Source organism: Lepisosteus oculatus, chromosome 7 (genome assembly GCF_040954835.1).
Source record: "Lepisosteus oculatus isolate fLepOcu1 chromosome 7, fLepOcu1.hap2, whole genome shotgun sequence".
Lineage (NCBI taxonomy): Eukaryota > Metazoa > Chordata > Actinopteri > Semionotiformes > Lepisosteidae > Lepisosteus > Lepisosteus oculatus.
In genome coordinates this window covers 28,496,946-28,511,815 of record NC_090702.1, presented here as the reverse complement: position 1 = coordinate 28,511,815, position 14,870 = coordinate 28,496,946, and the positions used below count along the sequence as shown (strand labels likewise).

General features: G+C 41.9%; 11 non-coding genes across 11 annotated transcripts; all 11 read left to right on the top strand.

The window, feature by feature from the left end:
• The first annotated feature begins 363 nt into the window (after positions 1–363).
• trnac-gca (transfer RNA cysteine (anticodon GCA)) lies at positions 364–435 on the top strand. Its single transcript has one exon. It is a non-coding gene; the product is annotated as a tRNA-Cys (tRNA).
• A 1,010-nt stretch (positions 436–1,445) lies between these two features.
• Positions 1,446–1,517, top strand: trnac-gca (transfer RNA cysteine (anticodon GCA)). Its single transcript has one exon. It is a non-coding gene; the product is annotated as a tRNA-Cys (tRNA).
• A 1,007-nt stretch (positions 1,518–2,524) lies between these two features.
• trnac-gca (transfer RNA cysteine (anticodon GCA)) lies at positions 2,525–2,596 on the top strand. Its single transcript has one exon. It is a non-coding gene; the product is annotated as a tRNA-Cys (tRNA).
• A 1,011-nt stretch (positions 2,597–3,607) lies between these two features.
• On the top strand, positions 3,608–3,679 carry trnac-gca (transfer RNA cysteine (anticodon GCA)). Its single transcript has one exon. It is a non-coding gene; the product is annotated as a tRNA-Cys (tRNA).
• Positions 3,680–4,689: 1,010 nt separating this feature from the next.
• Positions 4,690–4,761, top strand: trnac-gca (transfer RNA cysteine (anticodon GCA)). The gene has a single exon. It is a non-coding gene; the product is annotated as a tRNA-Cys (tRNA).
• A 1,007-nt stretch (positions 4,762–5,768) lies between these two features.
• On the top strand, positions 5,769–5,840 carry trnac-gca (transfer RNA cysteine (anticodon GCA)). The gene has a single exon. It is a non-coding gene; the product is annotated as a tRNA-Cys (tRNA).
• Positions 5,841–6,850: 1,010 nt separating this feature from the next.
• trnac-gca (transfer RNA cysteine (anticodon GCA)) lies at positions 6,851–6,922 on the top strand. Its single transcript has one exon. It is a non-coding gene; the product is annotated as a tRNA-Cys (tRNA).
• Positions 6,923–7,932: 1,010 nt separating this feature from the next.
• trnac-gca (transfer RNA cysteine (anticodon GCA)) lies at positions 7,933–8,004 on the top strand. The gene has a single exon. It is a non-coding gene; the product is annotated as a tRNA-Cys (tRNA).
• A 1,010-nt stretch (positions 8,005–9,014) lies between these two features.
• Positions 9,015–9,086, top strand: trnac-gca (transfer RNA cysteine (anticodon GCA)). The gene has a single exon. It is a non-coding gene; the product is annotated as a tRNA-Cys (tRNA).
• Positions 9,087–10,096: 1,010 nt separating this feature from the next.
• trnac-gca (transfer RNA cysteine (anticodon GCA)) lies at positions 10,097–10,168 on the top strand. The gene has a single exon. It is a non-coding gene; the product is annotated as a tRNA-Cys (tRNA).
• A 1,011-nt stretch (positions 10,169–11,179) lies between these two features.
• Positions 11,180–11,251, top strand: trnac-gca (transfer RNA cysteine (anticodon GCA)). Its single transcript has one exon. It is a non-coding gene; the product is annotated as a tRNA-Cys (tRNA).
• Positions 11,252–14,870: the final 3,619 nt, after the last annotated feature.

The following is a 14,870-nucleotide window of genomic DNA, read 5'->3' as shown; positions in this document are numbered from 1 at the left end:
TTGGCTTATAAAGGAGGTAGCCAGTCAATCAAGGCAAGCTGGGGGTGGAGCCAAGGGTATTTAAACCAGACTCTATTGGAGGACAGGGAATCTCGTCTCTGTCTGCGAGGGGGAGGTTTTTTATCATATTCTCGGATTTTCTTTCTTAGATGTGTTTTTTCCTTCTTTTTTCTATGGCCTTATGGCCATCCCTGACTCACTTGCAAGGTGGTTGGTTTCACACTTAGCCGTCCTTCTGGGACATGCTCTAATATCATCATGAAAAGCAACTCCCCCCAAATGTTATCCTTCTTAGTATTGCTTGCCTTGAGCCTGATTGGAAAGAAACCAATCAGAGCACTTAGACAGCAAAGTGTTTCCATGGGGGGTATAGCTCAGTGGTAGAGCATTTGACTGCAGATCAAGAGGTCTCCGGTTCAAATCCGGGTGCCCCCTTTCCGATCCCCAGTGTTGCTTTTACGAGATCAATTTGCAACCCAGATGTGTTCTCGCGTGTATAACAGTTGATATGTCCTAACATGGTCCTTAGGCCTGTAAAATGCGCTCCAAGCTGTTTAAAAGTTGCATTGTGGTTCTTCCACCTACAATGTCAAGGAACTGAAATGGTAGTTGCGGAGACTTTTTAATTTCATTTCAGCATTCAGTTGATTCTTCTACATGTACAGAGATTGTACTAGAATACGACCAGTTTTTTGTTGGACCGCTTTCACAGGGTTTTGATTGAATGCATGAGCAAATTAAAGGAGCATTTGAGATTTAAACACAAAATGATTCTTTCTTAACGTTCCCCCAATTATAAAAATAGTAGCTCTTTGGGAATCTTCGTATATGATAGCAAAATGAAGAGAGTCTGGTCGCACTGAAGATCTGAAATGCGTCTGAAACAACAAATGAAACCCAAAGCACCTGTGCAACTCGACAAAGATTAACGTGAAGATGGCAGTCCAGGCCGTCGTCCCATGACCTCTCTTGAGGTTGTGTTTGTCGTTCAGTGGTCCTGTTTTTCTTTCCTATCAAGATACATAGTCTGTCCTGAATTGTTGTACCGCCATTTTGAGTCTGGATACAGAACTGTGCCTTCCCTTGGCTTATAAAGGAGGTAGCCAGTCAATCAAGGCAAGCTGGGGGTGGAGCCAAGGGTATTTAAACCAGACTCTATTGGAGGACAGGGAATCTCGTCTCTGTCTGCGAGGGGGAGGTTTTTATCATATTCTCGGATTTTCTTTCTTAGATGTGTTTTTTCCTACTTTTTTCTATGGCCTTATGGCCATCCCTGACTCACTTGCAAGGTGGCTGGTTTCACACTTAGCCGTCCTTCTGGGACATGCTCTAATATCATCATGAAAAGCAACTCCCCCCAAATGTTATCCTTCTTAGTATTGCTTGCCTTGAGCCTGATTGGAAAGAAACCAATCAGAGCACTTAGACAGCAAGGTGTTTCCATGGGGGGTATAGCTCAGTGGTAGAGCATTTGACTGCAGATCAAGAGGTCTCCGGTTCAAATCCGGGTGCCCCCTTTCCGATCCCCAGTGTTGCTTTTACGAGATCAATTTGCAACCCAGATGTGTTCTCGCGTGTATAACAGTTGATATGTCCTAACATGGTCCTTAGGCCTGTAAAATGCGCTCCAAGCTGTTTAAAAGTTGCATTGTGGTTCTTCCACCTACAATGTCAAGGAACTGAAATGGTAGTTGCGGAGACTTTTTAATTTCATTTCAGCATTCAGTTGATTCTTCTACATGTACAGAGATTGTACTAGAATACGACCAGTTTTTTGTTGGACCGCTTTCACAGGGTTTTGATTGAATGCATGAGCAAATTAAAGGAGCATTTGAGATTTAAACACAAAATGATTCTTTCTTAACGTTCCCCCAAGTATAAAAATAGTAGCTCTTTGGGAATCTTCGTATATGATAGCAAAATGAAGAGAGTCTGGTCGCACTGAAGATCTGAAATGCGTCTGAAACAACAAATGAAACCCAAAGCACCTGTGCAACTCGACAAAGATTAACGTGAAGATGGCAGTCCAGGCCGTCGTCCCATGACCTCTCTTGAGGTTGTGTTTGTCGTTCAGTGGTCCTGTTTTTCTTTCCTATCAAGATACATAGTCTGTCCTGAATTGTTGTACCGCCATTTTGAGTCTGGATACAGAACCGTAACTTCCCTTGGCTTATAAAGGAGGTAGCCAGTCAATCAAGGCAAGCTGGGGGTGAAGCCAAGGGTATTTAAACCAGACTCTATTAGAGGACAGGGAATCTCGTCTCTGTCTGCGAGGGGGAGGTTTTTATCATATTCTTGGATTTTCTTTCTTAGATGTGTTTTTTCCTTCTTTTTTCTATGGCCTTAGGCCATCCCTGACTCACTTGCAAGGTGGTTGGTTTCACACTTAGCCGTCCTTCTGGGACATGCTCTAATATCATCATGAAAAGCAACTCCCCCCAAATGTTATCCTTCTTAGTATTGCTTGCCTTGAGCCTGATTGGAAAGAAACCAATCAGAGCACAGACAGCAAGGTGTTTCCATGGGGGGTATAGCTCAGTGGTAGAGCATTTGACTGCAGATCAAGAGGTCTCCGGTTCAAATCCGGGTGCCCCCTTTCCGATCCCCAGTGTTGCTTTTACGAGATCAATTTGCAACCCAGATGTGTTCTCGCGTGTATAACAGTTGATATGTCCTAACTTGGTCCTTAGGCCTGTAAAATGCGCTCCAAGCTGTTTAAAAGTTGCATTGTGGTTCTTCCACCTACAATGTCAAGGAACTGAAATGGTAGTTGCGGAGACTTTTTAATTTCATTTCAGCATTCAGTTGATTCTTCTACATGTACAGAGATTTTACTAGAATACGACCAGTTTTTTGTTGGACCGCTTTCACAGGGTTTTGATTGAATGCATGAGCAAATTAAAGGAGCATTTGAGATTTAAACACAAAATGATTCTTTCTTAAAGTTCCCCCAATTATAAAAATAGTAGCTCTTTGGGAATCTTCGTATATGATAGCAAAATGAAGAGAGTCTGGTCGCACTGAAGATCTGAAATGCGTCTGAAACAACAAATGAAACCCAAAGCACCCGTGCAACTCGACAAAGATTAACGTGAAGATGGCAGTCCAGGCCGTCGTCCCATGACCTCTCTTAAGGTTGTGTTTGTCGTTCAGTGGTCCTGTTTTTCTTTCCTATCAAGATACATTGTCTGTCCTGAATTGTTGTACCGCCATTTTGAGTCTGGATACAGAACCGTGCCTTCCCTTGGCTTATAAAGGAGGTAGCCAGTCAATCAAGGCAAGCTGGGGGTGGAGCCAAGGGTATTTAAACCAGACTCTATTGGAGGACAGGGAATCTCGTCTCTGTCTGCGAGGGGGAGGTTTTTTATCATATTCTCGGATTTTCTTTCTTAGATGTGTTTTTTCCTTCTTTTTTCTATGGCCTTATGGCCATCCCTGACTCACTTGCAAGGTGGTTGGTTTCACACTTAGCCGTCCTTCTGGGACATGCTCTAATATCATCATGAAAAGCAACTCCCCCCAAATGTTATCCTTCTTAGTATTGCTTGCCTTGAGCCTGATTGGAAAGAAACCAATCAGAGCACTTAGACAGCAAAGTGTTTCCATGGGGGGTATAGCTCAGTGGTAGAGCATTTGACTGCAGATCAAGAGGTCTCCGGTTCAAATCCGGGTGCCCCCTTTCCGATCCCCAGTGTTGCTTTTACGAGATCAATTTGCAACCCAGATGTGTTCTCGCGTGTATAACAGTTGATATGTCCTAACATGGTCCTTAGGCCTGTAAAATGCGCTCCAAGCTGTTTAAAAGTTGCATTGTGGTTCTTCCACCTACAATGTCAAGGAACTGAAATGGTAGTTGCGGAGACTTTTTAATTTCATTTCAGCATTCAGTTGATTCTTCTACATGTACAGAGATTGTACTAGAATACGACCAGTTTTTTGTTGGACCGCTTTCACAGGGTTTTGATTGAATGCATGAGCAAATTAAAGGAGCATTTGAGATTTAAACACAAAATGATTCTTTCTTAACGTTCCCCCAATTATAAAAATAGTAGCTCTTTGGGAATCTTCGTATATGATAGCAAAATGAAGAGAGTCTGGTCGCACTGAAGATCTGAAATGCGTCTGAAACAACAAATGAAACCCAAAGCACCTGTGCAACTCGACAAAGATTAACGTGAAGATGGCAGTCCAGGCCGTCGTCCCATGACCTCTCTTGAGGTTGTGTTTGTCGTTCAGTGGTCCTGTTTTTCTTTCCTATCAAGATACATAGTCTGTCCTGAATTGTTGTACCGCCATTTTGAGTCTGGATACAGAACTGTGCCTTCCCTTGGCTTATAAAGGAGGTAGCCAGTCAATCAAGGCAAGCTGGGGGTGGAGCCAAGGGTATTTAAACCAGACTCTATTGGAGGACAGGGAATCTCGTCTCTGTCTGCGAGGGGGAGGTTTTTATCATATTCTCGGATTTTCTTTCTTAGATGTGTTTTTTCCTACTTTTTTCTATGGCCTTATGGCCATCCCTGACTCACTTGCAAGGTGGCTGGTTTCACACTTAGCCGTCCTTCTGGGACATGCTCTAATATCATCATGAAAAGCAACTCCCCCCAAATGTTATCCTTCTTAGTATTGCTTGCCTTGAGCCTGATTGGAAAGAAACCAATCAGAGCACTTAGACAGCAAGGTGTTTCCATGGGGGGTATAGCTCAGTGGTAGAGCATTTGACTGCAGATCAAGAGGTCTCCGGTTCAAATCCGGGTGCCCCCTTTCCGATCCCCAGTGTTGCTTTTACGAGATCAATTTGCAACCCAGATGTGTTCTCGCGTGTATAACAGTTGATATGTCCTAACATGGTCCTTAGGCCTGTAAAATGCGCTCCAAGCTGTTTAAAAGTTGCATTGTGGTTCTTCCACCTACAATGTCAAGGAACTGAAATGGTAGTTGCGGAGACTTTTTAATTTCATTTCAGCATTCAGTTGATTCTTCTACATGTACAGAGATTGTACTAGAATACGACCAGTTTTTTGTTGGACCGCTTTCACAGGGTTTTGATTGAATGCATGAGCAAATTAAAGGAGCATTTGAGATTTAAACACAAAATGATTCTTTCTTAACGTTCCCCCAAGTATAAAAATAGTAGCTCTTTGGGAATCTTCGTATATGATAGCAAAATGAAGAGAGTCTGGTCGCACTGAAGATCTGAAATGCGTCTGAAACAACAAATGAAACCCAAAGCACCTGTGCAACTCGACAAAGATTAACGTGAAGATGGCAGTCCAGGCCGTCGTCCCATGACCTCTCTTGAGGTTGTGTTTGTCGTTCAGTGGTCCTGTTTTTCTTTCCTATCAAGATACATAGTCTGTCCTGAATTGTTGTACCGCCATTATGAGTCTGGATACAGAACCGTAACTTCCCTTGGCTTATAAAGGAGGTAGCCAGTCAATCAAGGCAAGCTGGGGGTGAAGCCAAGGGTATTTAAACCAGACTCTATTAGAGGACAGGGAATCTCGTCTCTGTCTGCGAGGGGGAGGTTTTTATCATATTCTTGGATTTTCTTTCTTAGATGTGTTTTTTCCTTCTTTTTTCTATGGCCTTAGGCCATCCCTGACTCACTTGCAAGGTGGTTGGTTTCACACTTAGCCGTCCTTCTGGGACATGCTCTAATATCATCATGAAAAGCAACTCCCCCCAAATGTTATCCTTCTTAGTATTGCTTGCCTTGAGCCTGATTGGAAAGAAACCAATCAGAGCACAGACAGCAAGGTGTTTCCATGGGGGGTATAGCTCAGTGGTAGAGCATTTGACTGCAGATCAAGAGGTCTCCGGTTCAAATCCGGGTGCCCCCTTTCCGATCCCCGGTGTTGCTTTTACGGGATCAATTTGCAACCCAGATGTGTTCTCGCGTGTATAACAGTTGATATGTCCTAACATGGTCCTTAGGCCTGTAAAATGCGCTCCAAGCTGTTTAAAAGTTGCATTGTGGTTCTTCCACCTACAATGTCAAGGAACTGAAATGGTAGTTGCGGAGACTTTTTAATTTCATTTCAGCATTCAGTTGATTCTTCTACATGTACAGAGATTGTACTAGAATACGACCAGTTTTTTGTTGGACCGCTTTCACAGGGTTTTGATTGAATGCATGAGCAAATTAAAGGAGCATTTGAGATTTAAACACAAAATGATTCTTTCTTAACGTTCCCCCAATTATAAAAATAGTAGCTCTTTGGGAATCTTCGTATATGATAGCAAAATGAAGAGAGTCTGGTCGCACTGAAGATCAGAAATGCGTCTGAAACAACAAATGAAACCCAAAGCACCTGTGCAACTCGACAAAGATTAACGTGAAGATGGCAGTCCAGGCCGTCGTCCCATGACCTCTCTTGAGGTTGTGTTTGTCGTTCAGTGGTCCTGTTTTTCTTTCCTATCAAGATACATAGTCTGTCCTGAATTGTTGTACCGCCATTTTGAGTCTGGATACAGAACCGTGCCTTCCCTTGGCTTATAAAGGAGGTAGCCAGTCAATCAAGGCAAGCTGGGGGTGGAGCCAAGGGTATTTAAACCAGACTCTATTGGAGGACAGGGAATCTCGTCTCTGTCTGCGAGGGGGAGGTTTTTATCATATTCTCGGATTTTCTTTCTTAGATGTGTTTTTTCCTATTTTTTTCTATGGCCTTATGGCCATCCCTGACTCACTTGCAAGGTGGCTGGTTTCACACTTAGCCGTCCTTCTGGGACATGCTCTAATATCATCATGAAAAGCAACTCCCCCCAAATGTTATCCTTCTTAGTATTGCTTGCCTTGAGCCTGATTGGAAAGAAACCAATCAGAGCACTTAGACAGCAAGGTGTTTCCATGGGGGGTATAGCTCAGTGGTAGAGCATTTGACTGCAGATCAAGAGGTCTCCGGTTCAAATCCGGGTGCCCCCTTTCCGATCCCCAGTGTTGCTTTTACGAGATCAATTTGCAACCCAGATGTGTTCTCGCGTGTATAACAGTTGATATGTCCTAACATGGTCCTTAGGCCTGTAAAATGCGCTCCAAGCTGTTTAAAAGTTGCATTGTGGTTCTTCCACCTACAATGTCAAGGAACTGAAATGGTAGTTGTGGAGACTTTTTAATTTCATTTCAGCATTCAGTTGATTCTTCTACATGTACAGAGATTGTACTAGAATACGACCAGTTTTTTGTTGGACCGCTTTCACAGGGTTTTGATTGAATGCATGAGCAAATTAAAGGAGCATTTGAGATTTAAACACAAAATGATTCTTTCTTAACGTTCCCCCAATTATAAAAATAGTAGCGCTTTGGGAATCTTCGTATATGATAGCAAAATGAAGAGAGTCTGGTCGCACTGAAGATCTGAAATGCGTCTGAAACAACAAATGAAACCCAAAGCACCCGTGCAACTCGACAAAGATTAACGTGAAGATGGCAGTCCAGGCCGTCATCCCATGACCTCTCTTGAGGTTGTGTTTGTCGTTCAGTGGTCCTGTTTTTCTTTCCTATCAAGATACATAGTCTGTCCTGAATTGTTGTACCGCCATTTTGAGTCTGGATACAGAACCGTGCCTTCCCTTGGCTTATAAAGGAGGTAGCCAGTCAATCAAGGCAAGCTGGGGGTGGAGCCAAGGGTATTTAAACCAGACTCTATTGGAGGACAGGGAATCTCGTCTCTGTCTGCGAGGGGGAGGTTTTTATCATATTCTCGGATTTTCTTTCTTAGATGTGTTTTTTCCTTCTTTTTTCTATGGCCTTATGGCCATCCCTGACTCACTTGCAAGGTGGTTGGTTTCACACTTAGCCGTCCTTCTGGGACATGCTCTAATATCATCATGAAAAGCAACTCCCCCCAAATGTTATCCTTCTTAGTATTGCTTGCCTTGAGCCTGATTGGAAAGAAACCAATCAGAGCACTTAGACAGCAAGGTGTTTCCATGGGGGGTATAGCTCAGTGGTAGAGCATTTGACTGCAGATCAAGAGGTCTCCGGTTCAAATCCGGGTGCCCCCTTTCCGATCCCCAGTGTTGCTTTTACGAGATCAATTTGCAACCCAGATGTGTTCTCGCGTGTATAACAGTTGATATGTCCTAACATGGTCCTTAGGCCTGTAAAATGCGCTCCAAGCTGTTTAAAAGTTGCATTGTGGTTCTTCCACCTACAATGTCAAGGAACTGAAATGGTAGTTGCGGAGACTTTTTAATTTCATTTCAGCATTCAGTTGATTCTTCTACATGTACAGAGATTGTACTAGAATACGACCAGTTTTTTGTTGGACCGCTTTCACAGGGTTTTGATTGAATGCATGAGCAAATTAAAGGAGCATTTGAGATTTAAACACAAAATGATTCTTTCTTAACGTTCCCCCAATTATAAAAATAGTAGCTCTTTGGGAATCTTCGTATATGATAGCAAAATGAAGAGAGTCTGGTCGCACTGAAGATCTGAAATGCGTCTGAAACAACAAATGAAACCCAAAGCACCTGTGCAACTCGACAAAGATTAACGTGAAGATGGCAGTCCAGGCCGTCGTCCCATGACCTCTCTTGAGGTTGTGTTTGTCGTTCAGTGGTCCTGTTTTTCTTTCCTATCAAGATACATAGTCTGTCCTGAATTGTTGTACCGCCATTTTGAGTCTGGATACAGAACCGTGCCTTCCCTTGGCTTATAAAGGAGGTAGCCAGTCAATCAAGGCAAGCTGGGGGTGGAGCCAAGGGTATTTAAACCAGACTCTATTGGAGGACAGGGAATCTCGTCTCTGTCTGCGAGGGGGAGGTTTTTATCATATTCTCGGATTTTCTTTCTTAGATGTGTTTTTTCCTACTTTTTTCTATGGCCTTATGGCCATCCCTGACTCACTTGCAAGGTGGCTGGTTTCACACTTAGCCGTCCTTCTGGGACATGCTCTAATATCATCATGAAAAGCAACTCCCCCCAAATGTTATCCTTCTTAGTATTGCTTGCCTTGAGCCTGATTGGAAAGAAACCAATCAGAGCACTTAGACAGCAAGGTGTTTCCATGGGGGGTATAGCTCAGTGGTAGAGCATTTGACTGCAGCTCAAGAGGTCTCCGGTTCAAATCCGGGTGCCCCCTTTCCGATCCCCAGTGTTGCTTTTACGAGATCAATTTGCAACCCAGATGTGTTCTTGCGTGTATAACAGTTGATATGTCCTAACATGGTCCTTAGGCCTGTAAAATGCGCTCCAAGCTGTTTAAAAGTTGCATTGTGGTTCTTCCACCTACAATGTCAAGGAACTGAAATGGTAGTTGCGGAGACTTTTTAATTTCATTTCAGCATTCAGTTGATTCTTCTACATGTACAGAGATTGTACTAGAATACGACCAGTTTTTTGTTGGACCGCTTTCACAGGGTTTTGATTGAATGCATGAGCAAATTAAAGGAGCATTTGAGATTTAAACACAAAATGATTCTTTCTTAACGTTCCCCCAATTATAAAAATAGTAGCTCTTTGGGAATCTTCGTATATGATAGCAAAATTAAGAGAGTCTGGTCGCACTGAAGATCAGAAATGCGTCTGAAACAACAAATGAAACCCAAAGCACCTGTGCAACTCGACAAAGATTAACGTGAAGATGGCAGTCCAGGCCGTCGTCCCATGACCTCTCTTGAGGATGTGTTTGTCGTTCAGTGGTCCTGTTTTTCTTTCCTATCAAGATACATAGTCTGTCCTGAATTGTTGTACCGCCATTTTGAGTCTGGATACAGAACCGTGCCTTCCCTTGGCTTATAAAGGAGGTAGCCAGTCAATCAAGGCAAGCTGGGGGTGGAGCCAAATGTATTTAAACCAGACTCTATTGGAGGACAGGGAATCTCGTCTCTGTCTGCGAGGGGGAGGTTTTTATCATATTCTCGGATTTTCTTTCTTAGATGTGTTTTTTCCTTCTTTTTTCTATGGCCTTATGGCCATCCCTGACTCACTTGCAAGGTGGTTGGTTTCACACTTAGCCGTCCTTCTGGGACATGCTCTAATATCATCATGAAAAGCAACTCCCCCCAAATGTTATCCTTCTTAGTATTGCTTGCCTTGAGCCTGATTGGAAAGAAACCAATCAGAGCACTTAGACAGCCCGGTATTTCCATGGGGGGTATAGCTCAGTGGTAGAGCATTTGACTGCAGATCAAGAGGTCTCCGGTTCAAATCCGGGTGCCCCCTTTCCGATCCCCAGTGTTGCTTTTACGAGATCAATTTGCAACCCAGATGTGTTCTCGCGTGTTTAACAGTTGATATGTCCTAACATGGTCCTTAGGCCTGTAAAATGCGCTCCAAGCTGTTTAAAAGTTGCATTGTGGTTCTTCCACCTACAATGTCAAGGAACTGAAATGGTAGTTGCGGAGACTTTTTAATTTCATTTCAGCATTCAGTTGATTCTTCTACATGTACAGAGATTGTACTAGAATACGACCAGTTTTTTGTTGGACCGCTTTCACAGGGTTTTGATTGAATGCATGAGCAAATTAAAGGAGCATTTGAGATTTAAACACAAAATGATTCTTTCTTAACGTTCCCCCAATTATAAAAATAGTAGCTCTTTGGGAATCTTCGTATATGATAGCAAAATGAAGAGAGTCTGGTCGCACTGAAGATCTGAAATGCGTCTGAAACAACAAATGAAACCCAAAGCACCCGTGCAACTCGACAAAGATTAACGTGAAGATGGCAGTCCAGGCCGTCGTCCCATGACCTCTCTTGAGGTTGTGTTTGTCGTTCAGTGGTCCTGTTTTTCTTTCCTATCAAGATACATAGTCTGTCCTGAATTGTTGTACCGCCATTTTGAGTCTGGATACAGAACCGTGCCTTCCCTTGGCTTATAAAGGAGGTAGCCAGTCAATCAAGGCAAGCTGGGGGTGGAGCCAAGGGTATTTAAACCAGACTCTATTAGAGGACAGGGAATCTCGTCTCTGTCTGCGAGGGGGAGGTTTTTTATCATATTCTCGGATTTTCTTTCTTAGATGTGTTTTTTCCTTCTTTTTTCTATGGCCTTATGGCCATCCCTGACTCACTTGCAAGGTGGTTGGTTTCACACTTAGCCGTCCTTCTGGGACATGCTCTAATATCATCATGAAAAGCAACTCCCCCCAAATGTTATCCTTCTTAGTATTGCTTGCCTTGAGCCTGATTGGAAAGAAACCAATCAGAGCACTTAGACAGCCCGGTATTTCCATGGGGGGTATAGCTCAGTGGTAGAGCATTTGACTGCAGATCAAGAGGTCTCCGGTTCAAATCCGGGTGCCCCCTTTCCGATCCCCAGTGTTGCTTTTACGAGATCAATTTGCAACCCAGATGCGTTCTCGCGTGTTTAACAGTTGATATGTCCTAACATGGTCCTTAGGCCTGTAAAATGCGCTCCAAGCTGTTTAAAAGTTGCATTGTGGTTCTTCCACCTACAATGTCAAGGAACTGAAATGGTAGTTGCGGAGACTTTTTAATTTCATTTCAGCATTCAGTTGATTCTTCTACATTTACAGAGATTTTACTAGAATCCGACCAATTTCTTGTTGGACCGCTTTCACAGGGTTTTGATTGAATGCATGAGCAAATTAAAGGAGCATTTGAGTTTTAAACACAAAATGAATCTTTTTTAACGTTCCCCCAATTATAGAAATAGTAGCTCTTTGGGAATCTACCGTATATGATAGCAAAATTAAGAGAGTCTGGTCGCACTGAAGATCTGAATTGCGTCTGAAACAACAAATGAAACCCAAAGCACCCGTGCAACTCGACAAAGATTATCGTGATGATGTCAGTTCATGCCTTTGTCCCATGACCTCTCTTGAGGCTACATTTGTTGTTCGGATTATTTGAAAGATAATAATCAGACCACTTAGAGTGGATGGTGTTTTCATGGAGGGCTGAGCTCAGTTGTAGAGCATTTAACTGTAGATGAAACAGACAGATATTTATCTAATAGGAAACACCTTTCACCACCTTTCAGGTTTATGGTGTGCTTCAAGAGCCGTCAGTCTTGCTCATTATTTTGGTATTGAATATTGCTTAGCTCATTCCATTGAACCGATTAGGTTCTATATTCTTCTCCCGAGCTACAGTAGTAAAATGCAAATTCTCCTGGACAATACTTAAAAGATTACATTTTCTTTTGACTTGACATCTAATTGACTTTTGACTAATATTTGCAGTGCCTAGAGCATTACAATAATAGTGCTTCCAAAGGACTGAAGTTAATCATGGCCAGTGTTGAAAAATTCCTTATTTTAAAACATTATATATGAAAAAGTTTTGTAATATTCTTGCAATCAAACAACATTAAATCATGCTTGTCCCATAAGAAATCAGACAAGTACTTTAAGCCAGTGGTTCTCAAACTTTTTGGACCAAGTACCACCCCTAATCCAACCAAAGCATCCAAGTACCACCTACAGGTCATCATCTCATAGGAACTCCAGCAATTCTCAGTGACCAACATGAGCGCATGTGCACACACTCTCACACATACATACAATAAATATTATAATAATAAACTTTGTTTGATATATTAAAATGTAGCTTCTCAAAGTGTTTTACAGAAAAAAAACAAGAATAAATAAAAATAAAAAAGCACCATTTCAGTGAGACGGGTGAGCCTGTTTAGTCGAGCAAAGCAGATGTGAATTAATTTTTCGAGCCTTGATACAATTCACAACAGTCTTAACAGATTTTAAATCGTCAGGCATTTTCTTGACGGCAAAGGTCTTGCGGTGGATGCTGCAATTAAACCATTAACTTCTGGAGCAACCTCTCTAATTCGTGCAACTACACCGCTGTGTCGGCTTGTCATTGCTCTAGCACCGTCTGTACAAACTCTGACACATTTTATCCAGTCGATGCCATTCTCTTCGATACATTCAGAAGCTGAAATATGTGCTTTCCTGTAGTTCCTGTTGGTAGCGGCTTACAGAACAGAAAGTCTTCATGGGACATGCCCTCAAACTCGTATCTAACGTAAACGAGCAAATTGGCCAAATCGACTACAGACTCATCTAATTGCAGTGAAAAACATCTGCTCATCTTAACGCGCTCTGTCAGCGTACTTTTGATATAATCCTTCATTTCAATAATTCTATGAATAATTGTGTCTTTCAGGGGGGGCAGCAGGTCGAGCTGTTCAGCAGCTTTTTGTCCACACATAATATTGTGGGCTTACCCGCTTTAGCAATCCGAAAGCTTGCATTTTTCCACATTTCCGCTTTTATTTCAGTGTTTATTTTAAGTATTTATTTCATGCGCATGGGAGAGATACACAGAGACGCTTGGTGTATTTTTCTCAAATTAACTTAGAACAGTTCTTAAATATTTTTCTGTTATTTTTCACGCTTTCCTGTGCTCACAAGATTACCAGCGTTCGTACCACGCATTTCTATGCATTCCTGTGTTTACAACGTTGGCATTGTTCCAAAATCACGCACATTCTCCTTTCTCCCTATTTGCTGGAGATACAGTAGCTTTTTTTAAATACAATTGGTCACTGTCACTTGCGTACGTAGCACGCATTCCTATAGAGTGGTATAGAATTACAGAGTATCTCTTGTGTCCACTGAAGTATTAGCGCGCACTGTATCGTAGTACGTAGGCTGCGTATTCGACACGTTTAAAAATACAAAATATGAAAACCCGTCCCGATTTTTTCAGCGCACACAAAACAATTCCAGGGTTATTTGGCGTACCACCTGGCGGCACGCCACGTACCACTGCAGGTACGCGTACCACAGTTTGAGAACCACTGCTTTAAGCTATTCCAAAACTAATGTAGCCTGGTGAACACACCACCATTCACTCTGAATCTTTCTTTCTTCAAAACAAATCTAAAAATTAAAAAACAGTATAAACTATCACAATCCATTATCTCTTTACAGTCCAAGATCTCTCTCTAAGCAAAATAAAGAAACCTACCATTTAATTTCTTCACAACATTGTGAATTGTAAACTTAAACATTATTAGTATTTTGAAACAATGTAATATCAAATAATTATTAATGTATTTATTAGGTACTCATGAATTGAGTACCATGCTATTGGTGTCATTACATGTAAAATCTCTCAGATTTACTGATTACTGAGCTTTTGTCCAGATGAAGATCCATACCACCAGAGGAGACACATTCAGCAAATAATGAAGAAAGCAGAGTAGTGTGAAGTATGACTTCCTTCAAATCCACAACTGACTAAAAAGTATGAGGAGAGATGCTCAGGAGGCAAGATATTTATTTGTTGGAGAGTCAAGAATAGGCAAGATTACAGTTTGATCACTTTGCAACTACTATTTAAAAACTCCATTAGTAATTTAATTATAAAACATGATGAGCTGTCTCCCAGATGTATACATAATTTCATCAAAATAATATTTAAATGTATTTTCTAATGGGCACACTTACATGACATAGGTAAATTAATTATAGTAGTTAACATTTGTATTCAATAGGATTGTTCAAAAGGGGTCTACAGTGAAAAGCAGAGAATAGTAGTAGTGTCTTCCGCCACTGGAAGAAAGACAAACTATGTATGCAACACATGCTCTGCACCAGATGACTGTCCTATGGTATTCAAGCCCGGAGACACATGTACCTACCTGTTCACCATTCTCTGATTTGTACATACCACATATCTCTGTAGCTCATCTCACAAATAATCAGTAGGAATCACATTTGGTGAGTAGGGCATTCATGGCATAATTGTCACTCATCTTTTAAGGAAGCCAAAATTTCGTAAACACTTTAAGGACGTGCATTGTTCTGTTGGAATGATGTAATCAGGATTAACTTGCATTAAGGGTAACAAGTGAGATCCCAAGACTTGATTAATCTAATGAAATTAAGTCAGGTTGTCATCAATCACTAGAACTGAAGTTCTGTAGGGACTTGAC